The sequence below is a fragment of the Mus pahari genome, chromosome 1 (assembly GCF_900095145.1).
Source record: "Mus pahari chromosome 1, PAHARI_EIJ_v1.1, whole genome shotgun sequence".
Classification (NCBI taxonomy): Eukaryota; Metazoa; Chordata; class Mammalia; order Rodentia; family Muridae; genus Mus; species Mus pahari.
The window spans coordinates 143,746,148-143,772,838 of NC_034590.1; the positions used below are offsets into that span (position 1 = coordinate 143,746,148).

General features: G+C 43.5%; 1 protein-coding gene across 5 annotated transcripts in view; it reads right to left on the bottom strand.

The window, feature by feature from the left end:
- The window catches only part of Sgms1 (sphingomyelin synthase 1), a 257,314-nt gene that overhangs the window by 95,594 nt on the left and 135,029 nt on the right, over window positions 1-26,691 (bottom strand). For all 5 annotated transcript variants that reach the window (XM_029537492.1, XM_029537483.1, XM_029537493.1 and 2 more), the window contains one exon: window positions 21,574-21,616. The gene's annotated coding sequence lies outside the window, so the exon portion shown is untranslated. The remainder of the gene's footprint in view (window positions 1-21,573; window positions 21,617-26,691) is intronic.

Consider the following 26,691-nt stretch of genomic DNA (forward strand, 5'->3'; position numbering starts at 1 on the left):
CTGCCACAGTCCCTGACATGCTTCTGTCCATATGGCACAGCCACAGTCACTGACATGCTTCTGTCCATATGGCACTGCCACAGTCCCTGAAGGACAGACAGAAGCTCCAAGCTCCGCAAGCCAGGAGGAGGAGGAGTGTGGACTTAGGGAGGAGGAGGAAGAAACACACGAATCCAGGTGCTCCCTAGTCAGAAAGAACTGGCCAACAGCAATAGATGGGGGGGAGGGGTCAGGGGGGAGGACCTCTGCTCAGGGGAGACAAGTCCCAGCACAGGGAAAAGCATGCTCACTGGCTACCCATGGCTTTATATGGCTGGCCACAGCTCAGAGCAGTCACAGACGTGAGAGATGAGTGTACAGACCCATTGTACAGTGTGTCCTTACTAGCAGGATTACAACAGAAACTATTAACTTCCTTGTTATAAAAGGCAAAACTAGTATGCAACACACTAAATTCATAGACTCCACTTTGGAAAGAGGTCATAGGAACACAAACTTTCCTAACATTTATTTTTCAAATGTATGTTTGCAACTTTTAAAAATTAAACTATAATTATAATATTTCCCTCCTCCCTCAGCCCTTCCAAACCCTCCCATATATACACACCTACTTCCTCTCAAACTCATGGCCTCTTTCCTTTAGTCATCAGTTATAAATACAACCTGGTGAGTCTGTTTACTGTAGTTTGTATGCATAGGATTGCAGGGCACAGCACTTGGTGTTTAACCATTAGGGGCCCACTCCTGGGAAAGGTGAATTGTCCCTCTCCAGGCAGTCTTTATTCCTTTGTAGCTCTTTCTAGCAGTAGGGGCCTATGACATCCCCCCTTTTCATAGTAGCATGTCTATTGCTGTTACCTCTGTTCAGGTCTTACTTAGGCAGCCATCCTGTTGAGGTATCATGAATGAGCCTTCCCTGTCATCCTCTTTTCTAGGAGACACATTTTTATCATAATGAACTGTTACTCGGAGATTACCCCCCTTCTTTGGCAGCCTTTCCTGACATCGGCCAGCAGAAGGGGGCTGTGTGTCTGTTGGTGCTGGGTCAGTACTGAGTCCTTCTGTGTACTGGAGAAAATGACTCATTTCCAACAGAGGCAGTGTGCTCCACATGCATCTGCAGAATATGGGGGCCATGATGAAAATGATTGGCAGCTCATATCCAAGGCCTCCCTCAGCATCACGTTACAGCCTTGGTGAGGGCAGTGTGGATAAGCCCACGCCTGCCTTAAAGCAGAAGTTTCAGAACTTGTTATCTATAGAAGGTATCTGGAATACCTCTAAATTACTTCTCCCAATGATGCACTCTGCTTTTACAGCCATGGACCATATACAGAGGACATCTGTCACCTTTGAGCTTAGTCCCCCTTGATGCAAGAGGCAATGCACCTTATTTACTACTGCAAGAGATATTTTAGTAAATTAGGTGAAAGAATTAAAATTATGATCAAGAATGACAATATGCCAGCTGTTCCAAATGATTAAAAGTGATGTCAGCAACTAATGGACCACCCATTCATTCTGCCAAGCACCCATTCATTCTGCCAGCACTGGGAGCAGGGAAGAGCTTTTAAGGATTGTGGCAGTTTGAATGAAAATGACCCCACAGGCTCATAGGTATGGCACCTTTAGGTGGTGTGGCCTTGTTGGAGGAAGTGTGTCACTGGGGGTGGGCTTTGAGGTGTCACATGCTCAAGCCAGGCCCAGTGGCTCAATGTCTCTTCCTGCTGCCTGTGCATCCAGATGTAGAACTCTCAGTAACCTCTCTCTCCTGCAATACCATGACTGCCTGCATGCCGCCACGTTTCCGTCTGTGATGATAATGGATTCAACATCTGAACTGTAAGCCAGCCCCAGTTAAATGTTTTCCTTTATAAGAACTGCCCAGGAGTGGAGGTTGAAGTCACCATCGTAGATGCCTAAGTCAACTATTTGAATAAATTAACTTTATTGTTAAAAAAAAAAAAATTGCCGTGGTCAAGGTGTCTCTTCACAGCAATAGAAACCCTAACAAAGACAGAGGGCAACTTCTGCTGACATCAAGAAACCAAGGTGTTTGGCCCAAACCTCAGATAAGACAGCAGCCACACTAACACCCTGACTTCAGCCTGATTACTTAACATTTAGCTGATTCAAGCCCAGATTCCTGCTCCGTGGCAGCTGGGAGATCACTTATAGGTAGGTTGATCTGCAAAGGCAGTGCTGGACTGATGACCATGGGGCTCTAGATGATCAATGCAGAAGGGAAGAGAAACAGGTCCATGATGCCTTCTCATGGCCTCTGGCAGGAGAGGAGAGAGAAAGAGGAAAACTCAGGAGCCTCCCAGTCTGGGAGAGAGCGACCTCTCCTCCTAGGCTGGCCATTTCAAGGATGTAATTAGTCCCACTGACAAACACAATCACCATCTAACTGGTGACCAGGCTCTTAGCTGGCCTTCAAAAGCTATTCAGCATGACAAAGCTTGGGCCATTGAGGTCAGCACAGAATCCTTACTAATTTACAAGCTATTCTACAAACCTAGCCATAACAGAATAACCAAGAACATGTTATACACAATGCACTGTACCTAAACACTGTTTAAAGCAGGTGTCTGGAGAGATGGGACAAGCTGAGACTTTCTCTTAGTGGCTTTAAGAACTCAATTAAAATAAAGATACCAAGAGTTTCATGTCCATTTTCCTAATATGAACTCTCAAAACTAAACATTCATACACAGAGACACAGAGTTATACAAATATAGATACAGTTGATATAAATACAGGTAACGATATAGACATAGCCATCCTTAAATCGTCACAATCTCAAGTACCTACAACCCTCACAAATGAGCTCAGGAAACCTTGACTCACCAGCAGCATGCTCTCAGCTGAAAATAAGTCATTAAGCAACCCCCTCTCATCTTCAGGTCAACTGGCTACAAACAAAAAGCAGAAGGCCATCCCATAGTCACACACTCTGCAAAGGTACAAAACCTAAGATGCTCATGCAGGCCCAGCCGTGCAGTTGACAGACATAGTGCACACCCCCAAAGACTAACCAATCTGTCCAGGGTTACTTGGCAGCACAGTTCTGAGCTCCTGTTCCCCAGGCCTCTTCATACTGAGTTCTACCAAATGCCAGCTTTGACATGAAAACATGACAGCGGTGATATTAAATACTCCGTGTGAGAGGAAAAAATAGGAGTTACCTTTTCAGGACACTAGGAAGCCCCTCCAGGTCTCTAAAAAGCCAAGCTCTGTGGTAAGAGGGGGGAAAATACCACCACATAGAACACCCAGTGTGCCTAAAATAGGCTGCTTTTCTTTTGAATGACCTGATTCTCTTTCTTTACCCTATGTTAAGTAAGGGAGAAAAAAAAAAAATCCAAAGAGGGCTGCCACAGGAAACATGCCAGCAAAAGACTGTTTAGATACTTAATGTATGCTGATTCCTAAAGTCTGATTCAGTCAACAAACATCTGGAGGCTGTCTACATCCAGAGCAACATGGTGGTGTGGGACACGAGGAGCCTGGCAGGCTATCAGGAAACAGAGCTCGCTGACACTTTTGACAACCAACAACCAACAGAGGTAGCAGAAATATTCCCAGTATGTGTGTCGGAAGGCTAATAGGAATGCAGACAAGGGCTGTCTTCAGTCCTAGATACTTCTATATTTAAAAGTAAAGAGCAACTTGCCTTTCTATGTAATGATATGGCTGGTAAGGCAGCTGGAGAAGCAATCGGAACACATGGGGGTCAAACCAGTTTACGATGCTGGTATGGAACCTTCCCAACAGGACAATGGATGTAGCCTTTCAACTTTCTCCTTTTCCCTAGCGCCCTGAAGAAATAAACCAAAAGTCCACAAGGGTTTCTCCTCCCCGTGGAGGCAGCAACCTTCTTCCGTAGCCACAGCTTTACCACTGCTTGGATTTTTCATTGTAATTCAAAAATGAAATGTGTGAAGAAGCCTGGAAGCCTCTGTGCATGCAGCTGTCCTGGCTCCTGCTGCATGGAGAACTTCCTGACAGCCTGGGTCCTGAGCATGCGTCACTACACTTCACACTGTGCATGCTACCATACCATACAAAGGTCAACAAGCGCCACCAAAAAGTCTCAGTGTGGAGGTGAGAGGACCATGATCTATTGCAGTACTTTTACTGCAGTTCTCAGATCTTACAGAAACATAATCCTATAACGATGGAAAACAAAGACTGCTAATGTCTTGCCAACATCCTCCCTTGGCATATAATTCAAAATTAGTACACCTTTGAAATGTAGTTAGAGTGTTTAATTTTAACAATTGTTGCTTAAACTGTTACCTGTAAACCAATTCTAAAACAAGCCACCTATTTTGCCTTGTGATTAGAGTGGAATTTCCAGTATCTGCAATGGCCCAAAACATACTACTGCCATTTTGTACTACACAGTTATACAAAGTAGCATTCTCGGCACTGATGATTATAAAGTCAAAATATCAATCAACTGTGAAAAATATTGAAGATGTTTTCATCGTGTAGTATCCAATATTCAGCCAAGATTTAATTCTTTATGTGAAAATAAACAAGTGCACTCATTTCAGTTAGTATGCAAATAATGCTTTCCTCTTTAATAAATGGTAAAACTCTATGTATAGCAAAGGTCTGATCTAAAATAAATCTCTCTACACTACCAGTAGAGGTCTAAGTTGAAATATATATATATATATATATATATATATATATATATATATATATATATATGTGTATAATATAGAAATATATATTATATATTACACATATATGCACACAAGCACATGCATGCACGCAGGCATGCACACACTCACACAGCTCATAAGAAAATGTAACAATCCCTGCTCAGACTGCCTGTCAGGTTGGTAAGACAAGATGCGGGAGCCCCCGCTTCCTCCACCTTTATGAGGTGATCACATGGTCTCCTTCCTAGGGAAGGAACTTGCAGGTGGGCTAAGTCTCCTATTACATCACCTTCAATAAACTCCTGGGATGCTGCCTAGTAGTGGGTTCATGTTTTGTGTAAGGTGGCATGTACAGTGTGAAGTGTCATGCGCATGCTCAGGACCCAGGCTGTCAGGAAGTTCCCCATGCAGCAGGAGCAAGGGCAGCTGCACTGACAGAGCTTCCAGGCTTCTTCACACATTTCATTTTTGAATTTCAATGAGAAATCCAACAAGCTATCTTAAGTCAGACAAAGCTTGTATTGTAATGTTCTATGTGACAGTTCTGTCATGGAAAGAATAGTAACAAAAACCTATCCCCAGCTTGGCCACCTGGGAATAAAAATGCCTATAATGTCTACATCTATTATTGATCCCTACTATTGTCCTCAAAATGCAGTATTTCTAGTTTTAAAAATATATTTTAAAAGGTGTTCATTCAGTATTATTGTTTTCTATAAAGATATTTGAATTCATGCAATTTGAACTTTATGCTTTCTTATTTATACAAAATTCAGCAAGAGTGTCTTTCTGCTATTAAAGCAGTTTTTCAGAACAATAAAAAATACTCACAAATCACCATTTTTGCACAGTCAATTCAGAAGGAAAGTTTACTTTTTTACAGACATATATAAGTGAAAGAACCCATCAGCCACAGCAAATGACACACATATCAACACCCAGCTGCTTCCATCCTCCCCAGAGCCCGCCCTCGGGCTGATGAGGAGCGTTCCCCATTCTCAGTGGTGCCTGGTGTTCTGAGGGGCCCAGAGTGAGAACACCCTCCTCAGGGATGAGGCACAACTTCTTTTCTGGGAACCAACGTGTGGGCTTCTCTCCTCTTGGCTTCTCTGAACCAAGAAACAAAAACCTTTCAAGTGTGAATGGTAACCACAATGTAAGTGAAAAGGGAAAGAAAGAAAGAAAGAAAGAAAGAAAGAAAGAAAGAAAGAAAGAAAGAAAGAAAGAAAGAAAGAAAGAAAGAAAGAAAGAAAGAGAGGGGGGAGGGAGGGAGGGAAGGAGGAAGGAAGGAAGGGAGGGAGGGAGGGAGAGAGAGAAGGAGGAAGGAAGGAAGGAAGAAAGGAAGGACAGACAGACAGACAGACTAAGGCTGACAGAAAGGCACTGTGATATGACCTCATTAACAGAGTCAGTCCCAATACTGACTGCTGTCACCTGCAGTAACTATGAGGAAAGGAGAGAAGAAAGAAAGGGCTAGACGACAGGGTGACAAAAAGATGCTCACTTGTGGATATGAGGAGGACAAACTGATGAGACAGGAGTGATCCAAGGTTGATGGTATGGCCTCTGCTAAGGCCAGGGGCAGAACAGCATCATCCATGAGGAACAGATGGCAAGCAGTTTTAGTTTTCTAGCATATGATATTTTCCCCAAATGCCCGACTTTCACACATTACAGTATGAGAATAGCTACAGAGTATATTCAAAATCAATGGACACAGTTGTGCTGCACTAAAATGAAATTATTTTAAATGAGAAGCAAGTATTGGCCAGATTCAGTCCACAGGCTGTGGTTTGCTGACTCCCAACCTCTCTAAGGACACCTGTGGCTTACAGACAGAACCGACAGAAAGGATGCTACAGGCTGCCCTGACAAGCCTGGCACATCCACATCATAGTCATTCAGTTGGCAACAAGTGCCTGGGGACTCATAGGGAGTTCGGCATGGCTGTGGAACAGGGTAGAGAGGAGGAGAAGGGTGATGGGGGTGGGATGGGGTATAAGGATGTACTCGTTCAGTGTTGGTGGATGAAAAGCCCTTTTCTGTCAAACATGCTGTTTGTGGCCCATGACACTGTTACCCTGTCTTATTATATATTTTACCTGCATGGTTATGGTCAAAAATCATCTCAATACTTCAAAATAAAAAAGGAAAGTGTCATGAACAGAGTCAAACAAATGAGTTCTGATTTGTCTTCCACACGTCCTGTGCCTTCGAGACTCTCCCTGGCTTTTCCTCTCCCACGTTCTTACCTAACTCCTTCTCTAGGTGTCAATCACCTTTTCCAAGAAATGGGTCTCAAACATCCCAGGTAACGTCATACATCTCTGTGACAAGAACTTAGTTACTCTTCATGTTCATGCCATTCTCTGTGCAATGTCTGCTTCCTGGTTGGGAGGACAGATCTCCAGAAAGGTATCTTGTTGAATGCCCAGGTCTCACACAGACAAGCAGACACAGATTCACTAGAAAGCACTGTCGCTTACACTGGCTCTGCTTAGCCAGGACGTGGGGAGTTGAAACCAGCAGTTTGATCTTGCATAGCATTTGAGGCTTTGATGCCTGTAGCATGGGCAATGTGATCTGGCCAGGGGGAGAAGGAAATTAGCCCTGGATTTACACAGTAAAAGCAGGCCACGTGCTCTCTGGTTGGTTCCAGTAGAAATTACCTGATCATTTCTCCCATGCTTTGTCATTTGAAAAAATATTTGATTTCTGTTCATGATAAAACACTTTTTAAGGGAAGATATGGGTGATAAGGCTGAAAAACTGTGAAAAATGGCCATAAATTTTTCAAGCTAAACCCAAACAACAATAACCTAAAGCAGGAAACTCAATTAACCACAAGAAAAAACCTCACCTAGAAATGAAGCCCCAAAGTAGCAACAACATTTTCAAAATAGCTTTAGAAAATGAAAGGCATTGGGGGACAGTCAGTTAGAATTATATATGAAGCAAAAAAAGGCATCACTTGAAACTAAAGAAGAAATAACACTTTTAAATAAAGGAAAACAGAGAACTTGTGGTCAGTAGATAAACACTCCATGAAGTGTTGTAACAGAGTGGCTGTGAAAATGAGGAGTCTGGAGGTAAGAAATGTGCATGTGAAAATGGAAGACCAGTTTCACTACTCTTGCTGGAAAGGAAATACCTGACCATTTTACTGTGTATCAAAAGCATGTCACTGTGCTGTGAAGTCTGACATACATGTATGAACGTGCATGAACAACAGCCAATGCATATAAGAGAGCAAGAGGAGCAGTGATGTGGAGGTGAGCTAGAGCAGCGCTCAGGCCAGTCAAAAGGCTACCATGTGTCATCACTGTGAGGCTGCAACAATGTAGAACCCCTTACCAAATGCTGTGTGCTAACTCCTTACCAAGTCCCACCTTGCCTTAAGGAAGCAACTTTTAAGTATATAGCTCAGAGAAAGGAAAACATGTGTTTATAATGAGATGTGTGCAATTATGTTCATGGTATTCATAATTATCCCAAAGTGAAGCCCACCCTAATTAATGTACACCAATAGGAAACAGGTATGCTTATTAAATGGAAAGCACCGGAAAGGACCATGCTGGCAAACACAAACAACTGTGAATCTCAAAAGCATTGTTATGCGTTATGTACAGTTAAAGAAGACAGCACAACTATATACACCTGAGGTTCTGGAAGAACCAGTGCTCCAAATCTGTGCCCATTTGCATTAGCATGGGCATGACAAAAAGGAAATACGAAGGGAATGGGCATATGGAAACTCCGGGGAGAAAGGGATGGCTTTTCTTGTTGACTTTTGGGTTGTTTTACTGACATAATACCTTGCTACATAGCCCAGGGTGGCCTCAAGCTTACTGTACTACTTCCTGAGCCTCCCCCAAGCCAAAATTATCAGTGTTAGCCATCGTGCCCAACAGAAACATCCTCTATCTCTAGAGAGATAGCAATTCATTAGTTTACTTCAAAAAGGAAGAGGAACCATGAGCTTCCTATCAAATTGGTCTATGAATGTTTGCATTAAAATCTTCATAGAATCCGAATTCAAAACAATACGTCATTAATTTTATCTAACCTGCCAAAAAATGTGTGTGTGTGTGTGTGTGTGTCTAACTGACATGGAGACTCTTACCTGAGTTTACTTTGGCAATCCTTTGCCCCTCCTTCTAAATGCTAGAATTGCAGCCAGGTCTCCATGCACACCCAGAGTTTATCATCCACTGAGCCATCACCCCCTGCTCTACCACTAACAACTTAAACAATTTTAACATTCCGAGAGGAAAGGCATATGAAAGAAAAGAATAAGGCAGACCCAGATGTTATAATACTTTCATTCAGTGGTGTTTTTACACTTCTACTGTACTCCAGGCAAGACAACAGTCACTAGAGAAATGAACAAAAGATTACACTTTATGATTGAAGTTCTCAGTCTGGTAAAAGACAAGAAAGGACTGACGTATAAAAGGGGGTTCTAGGTGTAATAGCACAGTGACAAAGTGTCCAGGCCCTCCGTTCAGCCCCCAACACAGGAAACAAAATGTACTAAATACATTTAGGGAAAATACATGATTCTTTTTCTCTCCCATAATCACACATGCAATAGTAATAATAGAAAAATGCAAAATCATTTAAAACTTTTGAAGAACTGAATGATTTTAAGAAAAACATGTTTTAGTAACTATCTCTACCCAGCCTGTTTCTTAGCTCCAGTCAAAATAAACTCATGTTCCCTTTCTTTTTTTTTTTTGTTTTTTGTTTTGTTTTATTTTTTGTTTGTTTGTTTTGTTTTATTTTTTTGAGACAGGGTTTCTCTGTATAGCCCTGGCTGTCCTGGAATTCACTCTGTAAACCAGGTTGGCCTCAAACTCAGAAATCTGCCTGCCTCTGCCTCCCGAGTGCTGGGATTAAAGGCGTGCGCCACCACGCCTGGCTTGTTTTTGTTTTTTAAATGAGTCATAGAAATAGCATATAATTACCCTGTGTAATTCGGTCTTCGAAGCCTCTACCTTCCCTGAGAAGTACAGCACAAACTAATCAGCAGAAGCATTAACATTCATATTTCTTTTGTTGTGGCAAAAATACTTCAAATCCATTTCCAGAAATTATCAGCAATATTTCAACAACTAGAGTCGCTATGCTGTGTAATAGAAAACACTTTTGCTCAACTACTTTTTAGCAATATCTGTGTCCATTGCACAGAGAATTAAGCAACTGTATATTGCACACTTTCTCAAGTCTGTCACACCCCAAACCATGTCATGGGTGCTTGTGCACAAGGAACCTGACTGTACCACATGCCTCAAAGGCAGAGAAAATGCCTGAGGCCCATTCTCAGGAATCTATCTCCTCATAGTCTCCGGGGCTGCTTCTGGCCATCCATTTTACATACAGCCATCATTTCACATCACCAACAACCGACAGCATTACTAAAGCCAATGGCCAGGTCTCAGTTAAGAACTCAGTTGAGAGAACTTCTCATTCTCCTGAGGCTTCATTTTTTTTCACCCAAATGACCTCAACCACAGCCCTCTGTGTAACTATATACCCGCAGGATAAACAGCCTGAGTGATTCCCCAAGGCAGTCATAAAGCCGAGGTGATGAAGGCGGGTCCACGTAGACCTGTCTGCAACAAGCGTGCCAGCCCTGCAGGAAATGCTAATCAAAGTTCAGGACAAGCATGGATAAACCTCTAAGCATCCACTGAGATCTGCTAGGAACTACAACTGGTACACAAAGCCCTCAGATCTGCTAGGAGCTACAACTGGTACACAAAGCCCTCAGATCTGCTAGGAACTACAACTGGTGCACAAAGCACTCTGAGGTGGAGGCAGGAGAGTTACAAGTGTGAACTTGGCTCTGCAATAGGAAGCTCTCGGGAGCAGAGGGGTAAGATAACAAAACAATTTTTATTCATTTGGAATCCCACTATTTAAATTTTGCTACTTCCCATGGATGTCAACCCAGTAGCATCTTAGCTTCTTGCCCTTAACTGGAATCCTTCTTATACAGTAGAATACAGAGCAAGGCTGTCCTCTGCCAAGACTTGTATCCTTCACACTGGGGCATCCTCACAAACTGGTTCTAGAACAAAATGCCATGGAAACATTAGTACTACATGAGATTTGTAATGTCACTGAATTCAGTAAAGACGGCTGGGAGGCCCCCAACAGCAAAGTGTTTCAATCAAGAGTCTAAGGGTGAATATGAATCACATTTAACTCACACCACCACAAATGGCACTCACTAGCAACCAGTTTATCCAAGATTAATTTTTAAACATCTTTTCTTCATCTTGGCCAATAAAGCAAAACAATATTTATAGACTGAACCTCCCTCCACTCCCTGCCCAACACACACACATCAGTCCAAGGAGGAGAAAAAACCCTGCACCCCTTCACATCACCCCCTTAGGCTGCCCTCCCCCACTCCCCAACACCAGCAGGGATGGGAGAGATCCCTGGACCACCACCACCACCACCACCACCACCACCACCACCACCACAATATCAGGTGTTTGGTCACTCAGCCACTAGCTACTTACTCCCCAGCCTGACGAAAGGATAGGAGTGGGCAAAGGGGCTCATACTGACCTCACCAAGAGAGCCTTGGGTCCGGAAGATCTCTGTCACTTGCCTTCTTGCAGGCTCAGCTCACAAAACCCCAAGGAAGGCCGCTGAGCCAAATGGAGGGAAACAGCCTATGTTTTATCTGTCATGCACACATCCTCCCAAGCCGCAGCCTGTGTCAACTTCCATAAAACTATCACAGTTTTATGTTGAAAGCAAGAGTACTAGAACTTTTGAAGGAAAACACGTCTTACTGAAAAAGAAAAGGCAGAAGTGGCTCCAGAGTTACTGTTAGCCTCGTAAGCCTAGCGATAGCAGTTGTAATGTTACAGTTTTGTTATCTACGAGTGTGGGCAGCACTTACTCTAACCTATCTGCTATCCATTACTTTGGTCTGAGAGCCAACACAGCCAAGTTTTCATCACTTATAAATGTATAAGACTCTTCCCAGATACTGGAAACCTTTCTAAGATGAAGAACCATTCCTTTTAGAGCGACTTGACGAGAGTGCAGATTCTGACATGGCTATGCTTGGGCCAGCTTGGCTTGCATCCATCCTTGGAAGTCTCAGGAACTTGGTACTTCCTAAACCTTTTGCCTAGGATGTCCCTGCCCCAGACCTAAGCAGACATAAGCTCCTCGGCCACACCCATAGCTGGACGGTCCCTTCTCACTCACGATTTCAGGGCCTCCCTACTTCACACGAGAACGTGTGTATGTTGACACACGCATGCGCACACAGTACACACCACACCTGCCTCTCTTTCCTTCCTCCCCAACTCTTAGTAGCTATATGCGCACAGGCATTTTACGGAATTACAGAGCTTACTCTCTTTCTCCCACTGAGCCAAGTCCCAGGCCACAGATTTCGGTTGTTCCCTTTTCTGTTTTCTGGTCAATGGTGATCGCTGCTCTCTGTGCCTAAGCCAAGGCCTAGAACAGGAACTCTCATGAGGTCCGGGGCTTCCTTGGGCCAGTACAGCCCACTGATCTAACTAACCAGGGCTAGTCTGTGTGAAGTACTGAGTCAACAAAGGAGAATGTGAGAACTTGAAAACAAGAATGGAAAGGTCTTGGGTACTTGTCATCGATAGACTGCCTATTTCAAAGAAAGAAAACAGAGGTTCTAAAATACCCTAGCTTAAAAAAAAAATACTCTTCTGTTCTTGCCTGGTGTTTATATAGGGTCTCCCAGGGAGACTGCTATACTGTGTAATAGTGAGACTAAAAATGGGTTTTCTTGACCATCATTAATAACCATTGTTAGCTACTTTTTTTTTTTGGGGGGGGGGNGTTTCGAGACAGGGTTTCTCTGTGTAGCCCTGGCTGTCCTGGAACTCACTTTGTAGACCAGGCTGGCCTCGAACTCAGAAATCCAACTGCCTCTGCCTCCCGAGTGCTGGGATTAAAGGCATGTGCCACCACACCCGGCTCATTGTTAGCTACTTTAAAGACACATGAAGATTAGTGGATGACGTAACTCACACTTGATATGCACCACCATGGCCTCAGGTGAATGAGGATCATATCTGCCCAACACCAGGCCAATACATCTATGCTGTTATCTACAGAGAAGACTGCGTCACCACAAGCTCGTTACAGGACATTTAAACCTTTGGCAGAAATGCATGCATTGTACTGGGTAAAATAAATATGAACGATTATATAAATAACAATGATTTTAATTTTGTATCTTATTTTTTAAAGCATACATATTCACAGGAACAAGAACAGAAGCCTCAGCACCAAAATATTACCCATGGCAACTTCTAAGTAGTGCTTTTTAATTTTCGTTTTATTTTGTTTCCTGGTAGTATGAAAAAAGGACTTTTTATGTAGCCCTGGCTGTCCTGGAACTGGCTAAGCTAGCCTCAAAATCAGAGACCCGCCTGCCCCTGCCACCTGAGTGCAAGGAATAAATAAAAAGTGTGTGTCATTTTCTTTAGGACACGCAAGGCAGATTTTTATGTAGAATCAGATACTGAGGCTGGTGGGGCATGCCTCTCATCATGGCACCAGGCAAGCATAGCCTGTCTCAAAACAATTATGTATTAGTAACACAGAACGGGAGTGGGAAGAAAAGGGAGAGGGTGATAAGGAGTGGGAGAGGGGCACTTCACTGTCACCAAGGACAGGTATACCAGCTAGAATTCTGAAATCTGTATAAGAATGCCAGAACCATCCTCCTCTGGGGGATGCTGGGGTCAAATTCCAGTCCCAACCGGCTATGTGACACAAGTACAAAAACAAGCTGACCCGATTGCTGCTGCCATCCAGAGAAGCCTACTATGATGACACAGCTCACAAGCAGTCACACCTTCTAACCTAAACCAGAAATGTCCCTCCATAAGGAAGCAGCAGGGCTAATAGAAGCCACCACTTCTCTAAGGATAATGCTGTCACCAGAGCTTCAGGATGCCCTTGTGTGGGTGTGAAATGTAAGGACATTCTCTGTATGGCTGCCTCCTTAATGTCACTGCTGTGTGTAGCCAGTGAGGCAGAGTTGGCCAGTCTGTGAAGTCAGTCAGATCTAACATTAAGTACGGACTCCTTCATCCTCTAATCACATGATCTCAGGCAAGGTTCACTACAGCTTCAAGCCTCAGGTTGGTCCCTTTCAATGACCTGCCACACCTACGTCCAGGATTTTAGTAAAGATTTTAAATATTTATCATTGTGACTGAAGATGTGACTTGGTGGCGAGGTTCTTGACTGGCATGAAAGAGGGGCCTGGGTTCAATTCCCAATACCGGAGGTAGAAGGGGGAAAAATGGTTAAAGTATTTGTCAGGATGGTTAGCTACTACTAACTCCTAAACACTCCTGAAGCCTAAGCACACACACTTAAAAATCAATTTAAACAAAGACAACAAAGTACGGATGTCACGTTCCTAAGTTTCAAGTCTGAGTGCCCCAGGATAACTTCTCCAGCGAGATCCGACAGCCACTGAGCTCACACATGGCGTCCGGGTGGATGGCTTGTGGTTTGCTCCCATTTGGTCACCTCTACAGTACTGGGGTTTCACCCTGGGGCCTTGCGAAAGCTGCAGTCCCATGTGACCTCTATTAAAAAGGCTTCAACTGCTGAGATACGTTTGTGAGCTACAGAAGACCTCTAGAAAATACTTCATCCTTTCTTCTCTAGTATCACCTTCCCTAGGTTACACTGAAAAAGGTCAGAATGACAGTGAAAATGACACCAGACACCACAGCAGAGCCTGCACCAGAAACAGAGTATATTTTAAATAAGGGATCATGACAACAATCTCAGAAAAAAAGATGAAAATAGTAAAAGTTGAAAGTATTAATATTTAATCCTAATGTGATACAAAGTAAGACCATTTGAAATAGGAATAGCATGTATCTTAAAAGTATAGATCCTCAAGAATTAAACAGATGTTTTAAAATCCAATCTCAAAAGAAGGAGGCACCATTTCCAGAGCATGAGCTCAACTGTCCAGGTCACACACCTGCCACCAGGTCCCGGACAGCCTCGGCGATGGCCATGGTCAGTACAAAAGCCAATGGAAGCCTACTTGGAGGGCACACACTGGCCAAGGTTCAACACCATCTGCTCTGCCCTAAGAGAAGTCGCCAGTGAGGTGTCTAACCAAAAGTTCCCTGTCAAGAGCACCTGGCCAGAGTCAAGCTTATCACTGCTGCTTTTCTTTTTTTGTCCCCTCGGGCAACCGGAAGGACCATCAAAGAGGCTGAGTCAGAGCTAAGGAGTGACATTCCAGGAAAGAGAACTGTCTGGCCTGTGGGAAGGACAGGCTCCACGCCCACAAAGCACCTGTCCCTGACTCAGGTCATCCAGGTAGGCATGGCAGGCTCAGGCCACGCTCTCCCTTGTTACCTCTACAGTTTTACATCCAGCAACTTGGCTCTTTCACGACGATTCTCACGTACGCTGGTTTCTCAGCCAGGGTCTTGTCAGGTATTAGGTTTCCAAGCCAGACAGTATGGCACACTTCTATGAACTCAAAGGTGATTTCAGACCAAGGGAACAGTTTAAGGTTAACTTCGAAACAGCATCATAAGATCCCAATGCTAACCCTAACCTTACACATGCAGGAGGCTGGCTCAGTAACAGTAACAGCATTATGAGGGTAAACAACTTGAAAAATAGCTGCAGTAGCCCCTCCCCCACACCTCACATCTTATGCGGCAGCTTTTTGATTCTGGACTTCCTTCATTTTTATGATCATGAAGCACATATAATTCATTTTCCTTAATTAAAAACTAAATCCTTAACCCTCGTGGTAGGTTTAAATGAGGGTGGCTCCCACAGGCTCATAGAATTCAATGTCAGGTCCCTAGTTGGCAGAAGTGCTTTAAGAAGGATTAAGGGGTGTGGCCTTGCTGGAGCTGTGTCACAGGGGTGAACTTTGAGGTTTCAAAAGCCCAGGCCAGGCCCAGTCTCTCCATCTCTGTTTCCAACTTGAAGAAAAAAAACTGTAAGCTCTCAGCTACTGTTTCAGCAGTCACGGCTGCCTACCTACACACCTTCCCATAAACTGTAAGCAAGCCCCCAATCAAATGCTTCCTTTTATAAGTTGCCTTAGTCCCGGTCTGCACAGTCATAGCTATAGAAAAGTAGCTGAAATACTCACTCGGCTTCTCTCTTCTCCTTTTTCTCCCATTTTATAATCCATAAGGCCCTAAATCTTTTTGAGGTTCACCTAAAGCCGATGGTGAAACTCAAGGCCATTCTAAGTCTCAATCTCAAATTACCAAGACGCCATTCCTGAACCTTACACTGAAATAACCAGTCTACTGAACATGCCAACAGGCTTAACTCTCCCCTCCCCTCTGTGGTGCCAGAGATGGAATCTAGAGCGTCACAGATGCCGGGCATGCATGCACTCAACTGCCGAACCACACCCACACGGACTGAGAAGAAACAGCTCGAAGGACAAAGATGCTCCGCTATGGATAGTTGTATCATCTTTTAAGAGATCACGTTTGGTTCTCCACAAACTGATGGCCAGGCCCCGTTGCTAAGGACAACACCTACTCAATTCACTGAACATGGAGAAAACAAGCTATCGCCTACATACAGCCTTCACCTCCATATTTGTGTGTCTTTGGTACAGGAAGCCGTGCTGCATGCTACCAAAAGAGAAATGTAAACACTTTGTGGCAACCCAGCCTCAAAGTGTTTAACCCAGAAATATTCCTGTTCAAAGGAAAGACAGGGACAAAAAAAAAAAAAAAAAAAAAAAAAANGGAGCAGAGACTGAAGAAAGGGCCACTGGGGGACTGCCCCACCTGGGGATCCATCCTGTCTGTAGACAACAAACCCCAACACTGTTGCTGTTGCCAAGAGACACCTGGTATGACTGTTCCTTGGGAGGTTCTGCCAGCAACTAACCAAAGCAGATGTGGATGCTTGGAGCCAACCATCAGACTGAGCTTGGGGCCTGGTGGGGCAAATGGGGTAAGGACTGGAAGAGTGGAGAGGGATTACAACCCCATAGGAAGAACAGTGTCAGCATGTCAGACCACCAGTGCTCCAGGGACTAGACCACCAACCAAGGAGAGTACAGGGAGGATCCATAGCCCCAGATAAATATGTAGCAGAGGACAGCCTCGTCTGATATCAGTGAGAGGGGAAGCCCGTGGTCCTGTGAAGGTTTTGATGTCCCAGCACAGGAGGATGCTGGAGCAGTGGGGCAGTAGTGAGGGGGGACACCCTCATAGAGGCAAAGGGGAGGGGGAGAGGGCAGATGTGGGAGGGGGTTTGTGGAGGGGTAACCAGGAAGGGGGATATCATTTGAGATGTAAACAAATGGAATGATAAAAAAATAGATATGATAAAAAAAAAGAGAGATCATGTTTGGCCCAACATGGTGGAGTACACCTTTACTCCCAGTACTTGTGGGAAATAGACAGGCAGATTTCTATAAGTTCACAGCCAGCTTGCTGAGCAGAAGAAATTCCAGGGCAGCAAAGACAATATAAAGCAAGAAAGGAAAAAGGAAAGAAAGAAAAAGATAAAAGAAATCATGTTCCACCTGCTATAACTAAAACCAGTCACACAAAAGAGCAGCTGTTTCAACTATACTAAGACAAAAATTTTAAACCCTAGACCCCTCTTGCCACTGTAAAAGTATTCAGTTAAAGCTTCATGGTAATGCAGAGATATACATTTACATTGTATAAACCACACCACTTCTTAATAAGAACAACAAACAACCTATAAATCCAAAGCCCCATGGATTTATCTCAACAAGAAGGAAATAATACATTCAAATTTCCACCAAGCCTCTCCTTGCTTCATATGACAAAAGTCTCAGTTTACCTTGAAATTGAAATACTGTTTGAAGAGTAAATCTGCTAGTGTTTGCTCTGGGTACCAGTGCACCAGTAACCTGTCAAGGGTGCCATAAAGAAGCAGACAGGCTGGGGGGTGGAGCTGCAGGGCAGAGCACTTGCTGGGCAAGGCTAAGGTCCCGGGGCTCAGTTCCCAGCACCACAAGATGAATTACAAAATAAGTAAATAAAATCAACAGAAAAGAAATGGATTTGTAAAGGCAGGCGTGGTGGTGCATGCCTTTAATCCCAGCACTAGGGAGGCAGAGGCAGGCAGATTTCTGAGTTCGAGGCCAGCCTGGTCTACAGAGTGAGTTCCAGGACACCCAGGGCTACACAGAGAAACCCTGTCTTGAAAAACCAAAAAAAAGAAGAAGAAATGGTTTTGTAAACTATTTCTGGAGTAGCTCTTTTAAGACTTTCAAATGTGACTTTTAAAAGCCATACTTTGAGATTGTAGGTGGCCATTACAGCGGACCCCTTCCCTCCAGGTCTTCATTAAAATAATAGTGCATCATAATAATGACAATCCATACAGTCAGAAGCCCCAGAAGCCTTCCCACAGAAGATGAGGGACACCAGGGGCACTGTGCTGTGCGTGCTGGTAGGACAGAGTGGCAATAGAAACTGAGGAGCCGAGGTACAGCCAGCGAGGGTTCCCTCAGGACTAAGGACAGGAGACCAAGATAGCAGCCAGCCTAAAAATCTACAGAATGTCTGGATTCTTACCTTCTACCATTTACAAAAATTAAGTCAAAATGAACTTGAGGTGTAAAAAGTAAGATATGAAACCAAAATTCCTAGAAGAGAATGCAAGCACAAGACTTCACAGCAAGCAACTTGCCAGTGTCTCTTGGATATGACCCCAGAGCCCAGCCAGAAAGCATACCAGGGTTAAATAGCAAGGGACCAATCAACAGAGTGAATGATGGACTGCATTTGCAAACCACACATCTGAAAGGAATGGACAGCCAAATGTGAAGATCTCTTAGCACGGAACACTAAAAAATCCAAATAACCAAAAATGTGCAGTGCACAGTGCACTGCACAGACGTCTCCCGGAGTGATAAGCCAAGGGTCAACGCTACATGAATGGATGCTCAACATTGCTAAGCATCAGGAGCAGCAAGACAAAAGCACAGGCGGGGGTGGGGGTGGGGGCGGGGGCGGGGGCGGCCTCCCACACATCACAAACCCAGACCATAACAAGTAGTGACAAGTGTCACCTGACTTTTTTGCTGTTTCATGGGTTCCTTTTTCTTCCACCTTTCTCCACCCTTCTTCCTCCTCCCCCCTTTCAAACCCCTAACACCAGGTAGGAGAGAAAGAAGGCTAGAGAGGAAGGGGACACAAGGTTGTTAGACTACTCCCTGCTGATTAGGAGCATTGAGTTCCTTGGAGCATCTGCCTGTTTGACAGACTGCAACAAACCACAACCAGCAGCATTCAATCACCGACTGGCCAATCAGCAGCCAGCCCCCCTTATCGGGTCTCTAGCATTGATATATGCCCTGAAAAGTTCCCAGAATCCATATGTCACACGCTCACAAAAACTATCAGCAGCTGTCAAAACCACGCCTCTGCCAGAGCACGAGGCAAATCCTAGTCAGCCGCTGTGGACAGTCGGAAGCAGCCCACATCCCACACCTGAGATTAAAACAAAAATGCTCTTCTATTGCTGTGTCTTTAAAGAAACCAAAATTCTCACTTCAGATAAGACTGAGGAGAAACTGGAAACCTTGTACATGCTTTGAAATACAAAATGTTACAACTGGCATGAAGAACACACAGATAATTCCCTTAAAAATTAAACAGAAAACTACCATATGGTTTAGTAATTCCATTTATGGGATATATCTGAAAGGACTGAAAACAGGATTTTGAAGAGATATTTCCATACTTATATTCACTGTGGCTATTTTAATAATTGCCAAAAATAGAAGTGACCATACTCTATGTCCACTACCTAAATAAATGGATAAGGAAAACATGGTTGTATAATCAATGGAACAGTATTCAATCCTTAAAAAGAAGATTCTATTGTGTGCTGCTACATGCATGAATGGTCAGGTTACTAGAAAGTAAGCAGCCTCAGAGAAACAGCAGACCCATTAATAAGGCTTAAAGAGGAAGGGGCTGGGAAGAGAAAGAAAGACCTGTTACTCTGTAGGCAAGTTACAACTGACCAAGAGGAACAGTCTCCAGACCTTTTATGAAACAAGATGTATATTACCATTACCTATCTACTAGTAAATATGATCAAGAGAGGGAAATGATGTGGTTGATCTTTTTCAAATCACAGTAAAAGGGGAATAGGGAGATTACCCTGGGTTATCTAAATGTAATCACCAAGCTCTGAGAAATCAAAAAGGGGCGGGGGGCATGCTGCTCAAAACCACACATGAAGGAAATGAGCATCCATAGAAGACTCATCAGATAGAGGCTAAGTGAAAAACTCCAAAGCCAAAGAAGAAGAGGAAGGGATGGAGGGGGAAAAGATGAGAAAAAAAAAAACAGAGGAAAAGGAGAGAAGGGCTCAGCCCGGAACTTCAGAAATTCAGAATGGCTGGGACATGCCATCAAACATCACAGAGCTCAGTCAAAAAGATGCGGGGTCATATTGATATATATATATATATATATATATATATATATACACACACACTATAACATAATTGCATTAAGCATTAAGACAAATGGAGATCTGGGCATAACGGTACATATCTAATAATCCTAGCCGCTGAGGTACACAGACTCTTGAGTTTGAGGCCAGCGTCAGCCTGCAGTCCCTCCCCACCCCTAATAAAAGAGAAGGAAAGAAGAAGGTGGTGGAAGAAGAAAAGGAAAGAGAAAGGGGGTGGGAACAGCAGGAAGGGAAAGTGAACCCTAACAGTCAAGGGTCATCTTTAAACTTCAACAGGAAGCCAGACAGAAATCTAATGTCTTTAAAGAAACCACTAAAGTGACACTTAAAGCATTTTCTATGTTTTGAAACAGAGAGATACATGGATACCAGAAAATACAACTAAACGAGCTAAAAGTGTCTACCCTTAGTCAAAGGGGCCATGGGAAACTACTAACCAATTGTCCTGGGTAGTTTTATATCAACTTGACAGAAGGTAACGTGACCTCAGAGGAAGGAACCTTAAATAAGAAAATGCCTTCCTAAGATCAAACTCTAGGTAAGCCTGTAAAGTATGCTCTTAATTCCTGAGTGATGAGAGAGGGGCCAGCTCATTGTGGGCGGGCCCAGCTCTAGGCTAATGATCCTGGGTTCTCTAAGAAAGCAGGCTGAACAAGCCATGGAGAGCAAGCAAGACAGCATCACCTCTCCATGGCCTAAGCATCAGATCTTGCCTCCAGAGTCCTACCCTGTTTGAGATCCTGTCCTGACTTCCCTAGACTACGTAAGTGATATGTAAGTGTAAGCTAAAATAAACCCACTCCTCACCAAGTCGTTTTAGTGATGGGGTTCCATCAGAGCTTAGTGACCCTAACTAAGACACCAATGTATATGCAACTGCTTGAAAAATAAAATGAGCATGGAAACAAGAGAGAAAATATTGAGCTCCCAAAAGCAGTTATAGAAACTGTTCCCAGTGACGGTCCTCAATGCTTATCATGAAGAATGAAGCCAACAACTGTCCTGACATTACACAAACGGACTTCAGCAGTGCCAGCACCACACAAAAAGTCCAAAAAGTCTGGGTGGCAAACCTACTATACCATGCTGGGAGAGGCGTAGCCAACACTCTGAAACACAACTCTTACAATGAAAGGTATGATGTAATTCATGCAATTAAATTCTTGGAAGAAAATTACTCTGGGCTAGACAAAAGTAACACTTATATTTTGAATAAGTAAGTGCATGTTCAATATACACACACAGCTAAATTAAGTGGAATGCGTTTACTGCTGAATCTCTACAACCTTTACATATGCAAGTTGGCCATGATCATTACTTTAGATTTCTCTGAAGACAGAAAATAGACACTAGAGCATAAAAGTATTAAACGTCCATTTACCTCAATCATACTGTTACTTTTCTTCATCAGTCTTTCTTCCAGTCTAGGAGAAAAAAAAGTAAAGAACATATAAAGTACATAATTAAACCTTCACATAATGAGCTGCTTATAATAATAATTTAAAGAGACAAGGCCATTACAAGCCCTACTATCTGTCCATTGGTCATTACTACCCCTCCTAACAAACAGTCCATTACTACCCTGCGTTGTCTGTCCATTGAGGAATAGATTTTCTTGCCTCCCTACCAGCTTCGCCTTGGTTATCCTGGTGTAGACATAAACCTGTGATTGGACAATAGGCAGAGCAAGCCTATGCCTGGAGCTAGAAAAGGCTGTGCACCAGGATCATCTAAGGGTACATTCTTGGATTCTCAATCCTGTACCTTAATGGCATATCCCCCTTTCATTTAGATTAACTGCTAGTTTACTATAGAAACGGATACGGGGGGGGGGGGCATATAGTTTTTAACCCATAATGATTAGAACTCTGGCATAAAAGGGCAGCAAGATGTTTGTCTTTTCCTTTTAATCACAATACAATCAAGAGCAGCTGAATGAGATAAGCAAGGGGCACACAGAGGTGTGTGATCAAAAATCCTGCACTGAACCAAAGGCTTCATCCCATTTCATCAAAGATTGTCCTTTCATCGTGTATGTGTGAGTAATGACATACAAAATACATACATGTGAATCAATGTACCATATAGAAAAGAAAATGGTATCTTAAAAAAAAACAAAACAAACAAAAACAAAAACAAAAACAAAACAAAAAAAACCATGGCAGGCAGGCACAGGGGTACATGCCTATTTTTAATCCAACACTCAGGAAGTTAAGTAGGAGAACTGTTAAGTCTGAGGCCAGCCTGGGTAAGAGAGTGAATTCAAGACCAACCTGACTCACAAACTGAGACCCTGTCTCAAAATAAATACAGTAAATAAACCACATTTTAAAATTAATATACACTTGAATTCCTCTCATACACAGAAACAGAAAACCTAAAATAAACTAACTTTAAACACCACACATTGGTCCTGCCTGGAAACCAAGTTACTTAGGATCATTATTACTCTGGGAGGATGAGAATCCCTAGAACTGGATCAAAATAAAACATTTTAAGGCTACAAAAAGGAAATGGTAGTTGGCTGATAGCTAATACTATTCAGGAAGACACTGTCATGCTGGTGATGAAAGCACTTTGGCTAATGGGTTGTCAATGGCAAAGTCTCCCGAGACTTCAGGTCAGGGAAGTTGTTCCTGACAGACAAGCAGGGAATGGGTCTTCCAATTACCAAGCAAGACTCTATGAAGACAACAGGCAGGGAAAGAGGAAGAAGGAAGAAAGGAGGCTGCCAAAGGGAGTTTTGTTTCCTCTCTACAGGTATACAAACAACTCAATCAAGTAAAGATAACCTAACCAGTGTGTGGTGGAAGTTAGACCAAGTTCCTAATGCACCGCCCCACATGGTCTGACAATTCCCAGAGCAAAGATGTGGCTTTGGTCCCCTCCCAGCCACAGAAACTGAGAGTCTCACAGCAGTGCCACAGGCGCTATAAACAAAGGAGAGTGTTCACAGGAAAGAAGCTGTGGCATTGGATCTAGGATCTGATGTGCTGTTCCTGCCCAGGAGTCGCTAGAATCAGAAGACACGTCATTCAGAATCCAGCACTTACAAATTGCCCAATGGTCATGTCCGTAAAGCAGGCACTTACCGATCTATACCCCAGAGAAGAGCCTTCAAAAGAAACCTTTCGCATCCCAACCTGCTAAGTGACCTTCTTACTCTCTGCAGTGAGAGACACCAGAAGAGCTCAGTGTCCCTCACAGGCAGCTACTGATGGACACAAACGCCACCAAGCTACCCAGAGAACAACATGCCATGCCTCTGTGAATATTTCCTTTTCATAATAAGTAATTTCAGAAAACAGGGCCAAAACAGGAACATAGTTCAAAAAGGGAAGTTTCAATTATGCCACTTGAGAAAAAAATAGTAACTACTTATTAAAAGACAGTTTGTGCGGCAGCCAAGACAAGAGTTTTAAAAGGTCTTCCTGCATCCCTAATGATAAATATAAAATTGTACCTCAACTCCAATTGTAGTCTGCCACATGACATGCCCTTACATTCAGTCCCTGCAAGAACTGGGTGGGATGCTGAAGGGAGCCTAGAAACCTCAACCTAGTCAGTTTAGTAGACAGTAGACAGCTCAGAGGCTGCATAACTTCTCTACTGTCACACCAGAAGAGGGGAAGCATCCCAAGTGGGCTGGACCACTTGGGCTATAACGCTGACCATGACGTGCTTGCTTCGTGATGAACGTCCCATCCTCTGAGTCTGTCCCAAGACATTCAGTAACACTCTCATTTCCCAGTTCCAAGTTATTTGGACTCTGATCTTAAGAAGGCATGTTAGCATATAGGAAACTTTCGGGATAGCATTTGAAATGTAAATAAAGAAAATAATAATAAAAAAAGAAAAAGAAAAAAAAAGATTAAAAAAAAAAAGAAGAAGGCATGTTAGCATCCCTTCCTTCTATGCAATGGTAATAAGGGTCTTGCTAGCCAGGAGCTTGAGGACAGGAAGCAAAAGGAGGCTTGGAAACACTCCTTATAGAGGAGCTGAACTGTGAGGGAGGGCAGTGCGTGCACCCTGGGGAGCTTCCTTGTGTGGGGGTACTCAGCACTGAGAAAGCACAGTCAGTACTCAGCCCTGAGAAAGCACAGTCAGTACTCAGCACTGAGAAAGCACAGTCAAAGCCACTGGCTTGCTTTTACAGTGGAGGTGCTCTGTGAAGACACAAGTCCTTTCTGGGACTAGACAAGCATGGTAACTAACAGACAAGTGTGGACAAATGTCTACAGAGTGGAAGTCCCCAATTATCCTTGCAACTAGGACTTTAAACATTTAATTGGGATCCAATTAAAAAGGGAAATTAAACAAGATCCGAACAACAATGACACCAATAGATCGACAGGGAGAGGAAAGGCTCTTGAGTCCTCAACCCCAGAAAATGAAATACAGTCAACTGGGGACAGCACAGAGCAGGAGACAGGTCTTCCCGAGGGGACAACCCCATACGTGATCATCCAGCACCAAGTGGTTAGTCCTGAGATCACAGACATACAAATAACATTACACAGAAAGATCAGCTGTGTGTGTGTGTGTGTGTGTGTTCGCACAGGCGTGCAAACAACTGACATACAAATAACATTACACAAAAAGATCAGCTGTGTGTGTGTGTGTGTGTGTGTGTGTGTGCTCGCATGGGTGTGCAAATAACTGACATACAAATAACATTACACAGAATGATCAACTGTGTGTGTGTGTGCCCGCACGGGTGTGCAAACAACTGACATACAAATAACATTACACAGAATGATCAGCTGTGTGTGTGTGTGTATGTGTGTGTGCTCACACGGGCGTGCAAACAACTGAAAAAAAAAGAGACCATGAACTTGAGGGTGAGCATGATGTGGAGATCCCATTAGAGGGGTTGGAAGAAAGGAAGAAAGGAAAGGGAAAATGTAATTATAATACAAAGAAAATACATTTTTTTAAAAAAAGTAAGGTAGAAATTGGTCTAGACACAAACCCAGTGACAGGCAGAAAAATGTTGGGGGCCAGGGGATGTCTCCTACTCCTCAGAACCTGGTACAGCCATACTTAAAGGCTGCACAACCTCCTGGTCTACATTTGTAGGGCCAGCCCTTTCAAATCTCTTTCATCAGGAATGCCACATTGTTTTTTGTTTACTGGGTTTGGGGGATTGTTTGTTTGTTTGTTTGTTTTTGCACAGTGGCAATCTGATTCACTAGCCTTTGGCCAGCTGTTGACAGGTAGTGCTGCTCAGAAGTTGACCTGAGAGACAGTGAGCACCACTGTGTCACAACCCCGCACCAAGCACACATGGGGTGGGAACTGCAGCTTTGCTTTTGAAGCCTGATAGGAGCCTATCATCGTTCAGTTATTTGTTCCCGGAGGGAGATGATGTATAATTAAACATGAATAATATAGAAAGACCAGTAATGGCATAAGAACAATTTAGATACATTTTTCCACTAAGACTACATTTTATTAGAACAAGAACAACAACCCTGAAAAGGCTTTCTTACAAACAGTACATTGTGGAAATCTAAGAGTTTGGCTTTAAAGAATAAAGAGGCTTTGAAGAACAGCCTCTACACCCCTGCTATCTCTTATAACATGCTGAAATGTGTCAGAGGCATAGTATCTGGCTCCGGGGGCTAAAAACTATAGTCTCTCTAGAACAGTGGTTCTCAACCTTCCTATTGCCACCACCCTTTAGTATACTTCTTCATGTTCTGGTGACCCCCCAACCATAAAATTTACTTTCATTGCTACTTCACAAACTGTAGTTTTCCTATAGTTATTAATTATAATGTAAATAACTGATATGCAGGATATCTGATATGTGACCCTCTCCAAGTGGGTCAAGACCCACAGGTTGAGAACCACTGTGTTAGCCCATTCAAAGGCTTTCTGTTGCCAGCACCTAGAGTTGAGGTCAGCCTGCTTCACAGGGAGAGCTTGCCAATGGCCTTAAGGAGTCCTCACATCTCAGCTTCGGTGCATGGCCTTGGCAGTGAGAGACTAACCAAGAAACCAAATGGCTGAACTGGATGTACGCTCCCAAGCTTTCCTGAAATGAGTCAGAATTCCCAGAATTCCAGGCTTCTCCTGGAGAACAGAGAGTATGCTCTTCTCTGAGGGACTGGGCCGGGTTGTAAATAAACTATAAAACTTCACCAAGAGCTCTGGTGGCTCAGCCCTTCTCAGCTTGCCTCTGACACGGGCTTCCTTTCCTTTTACTCCTCAGTAAAGAACAGCTGACTAGAGGGCTTGGTGAGCAGAGGTGCCCTAGGAGGAAGACAGAGTTATAAATTGTAATCTGCTAAAATGAGAGGAAGGAGATGATTTGGGGCCAGTGGTGAGGGTGGTGCAGGGGGCATGTATTCCAGAGAGAAGAGAGAAAGACTGCGAGCTAAAGAAAAGTGTAAAAGCAACTATGTTCCACGAAAGGGTGAAATGAGTGCTACTGAATGACACAGAATTGAAAAGTACCTGCAAACAATGCAGTTTGGGGTGTGACCTCGGAGTG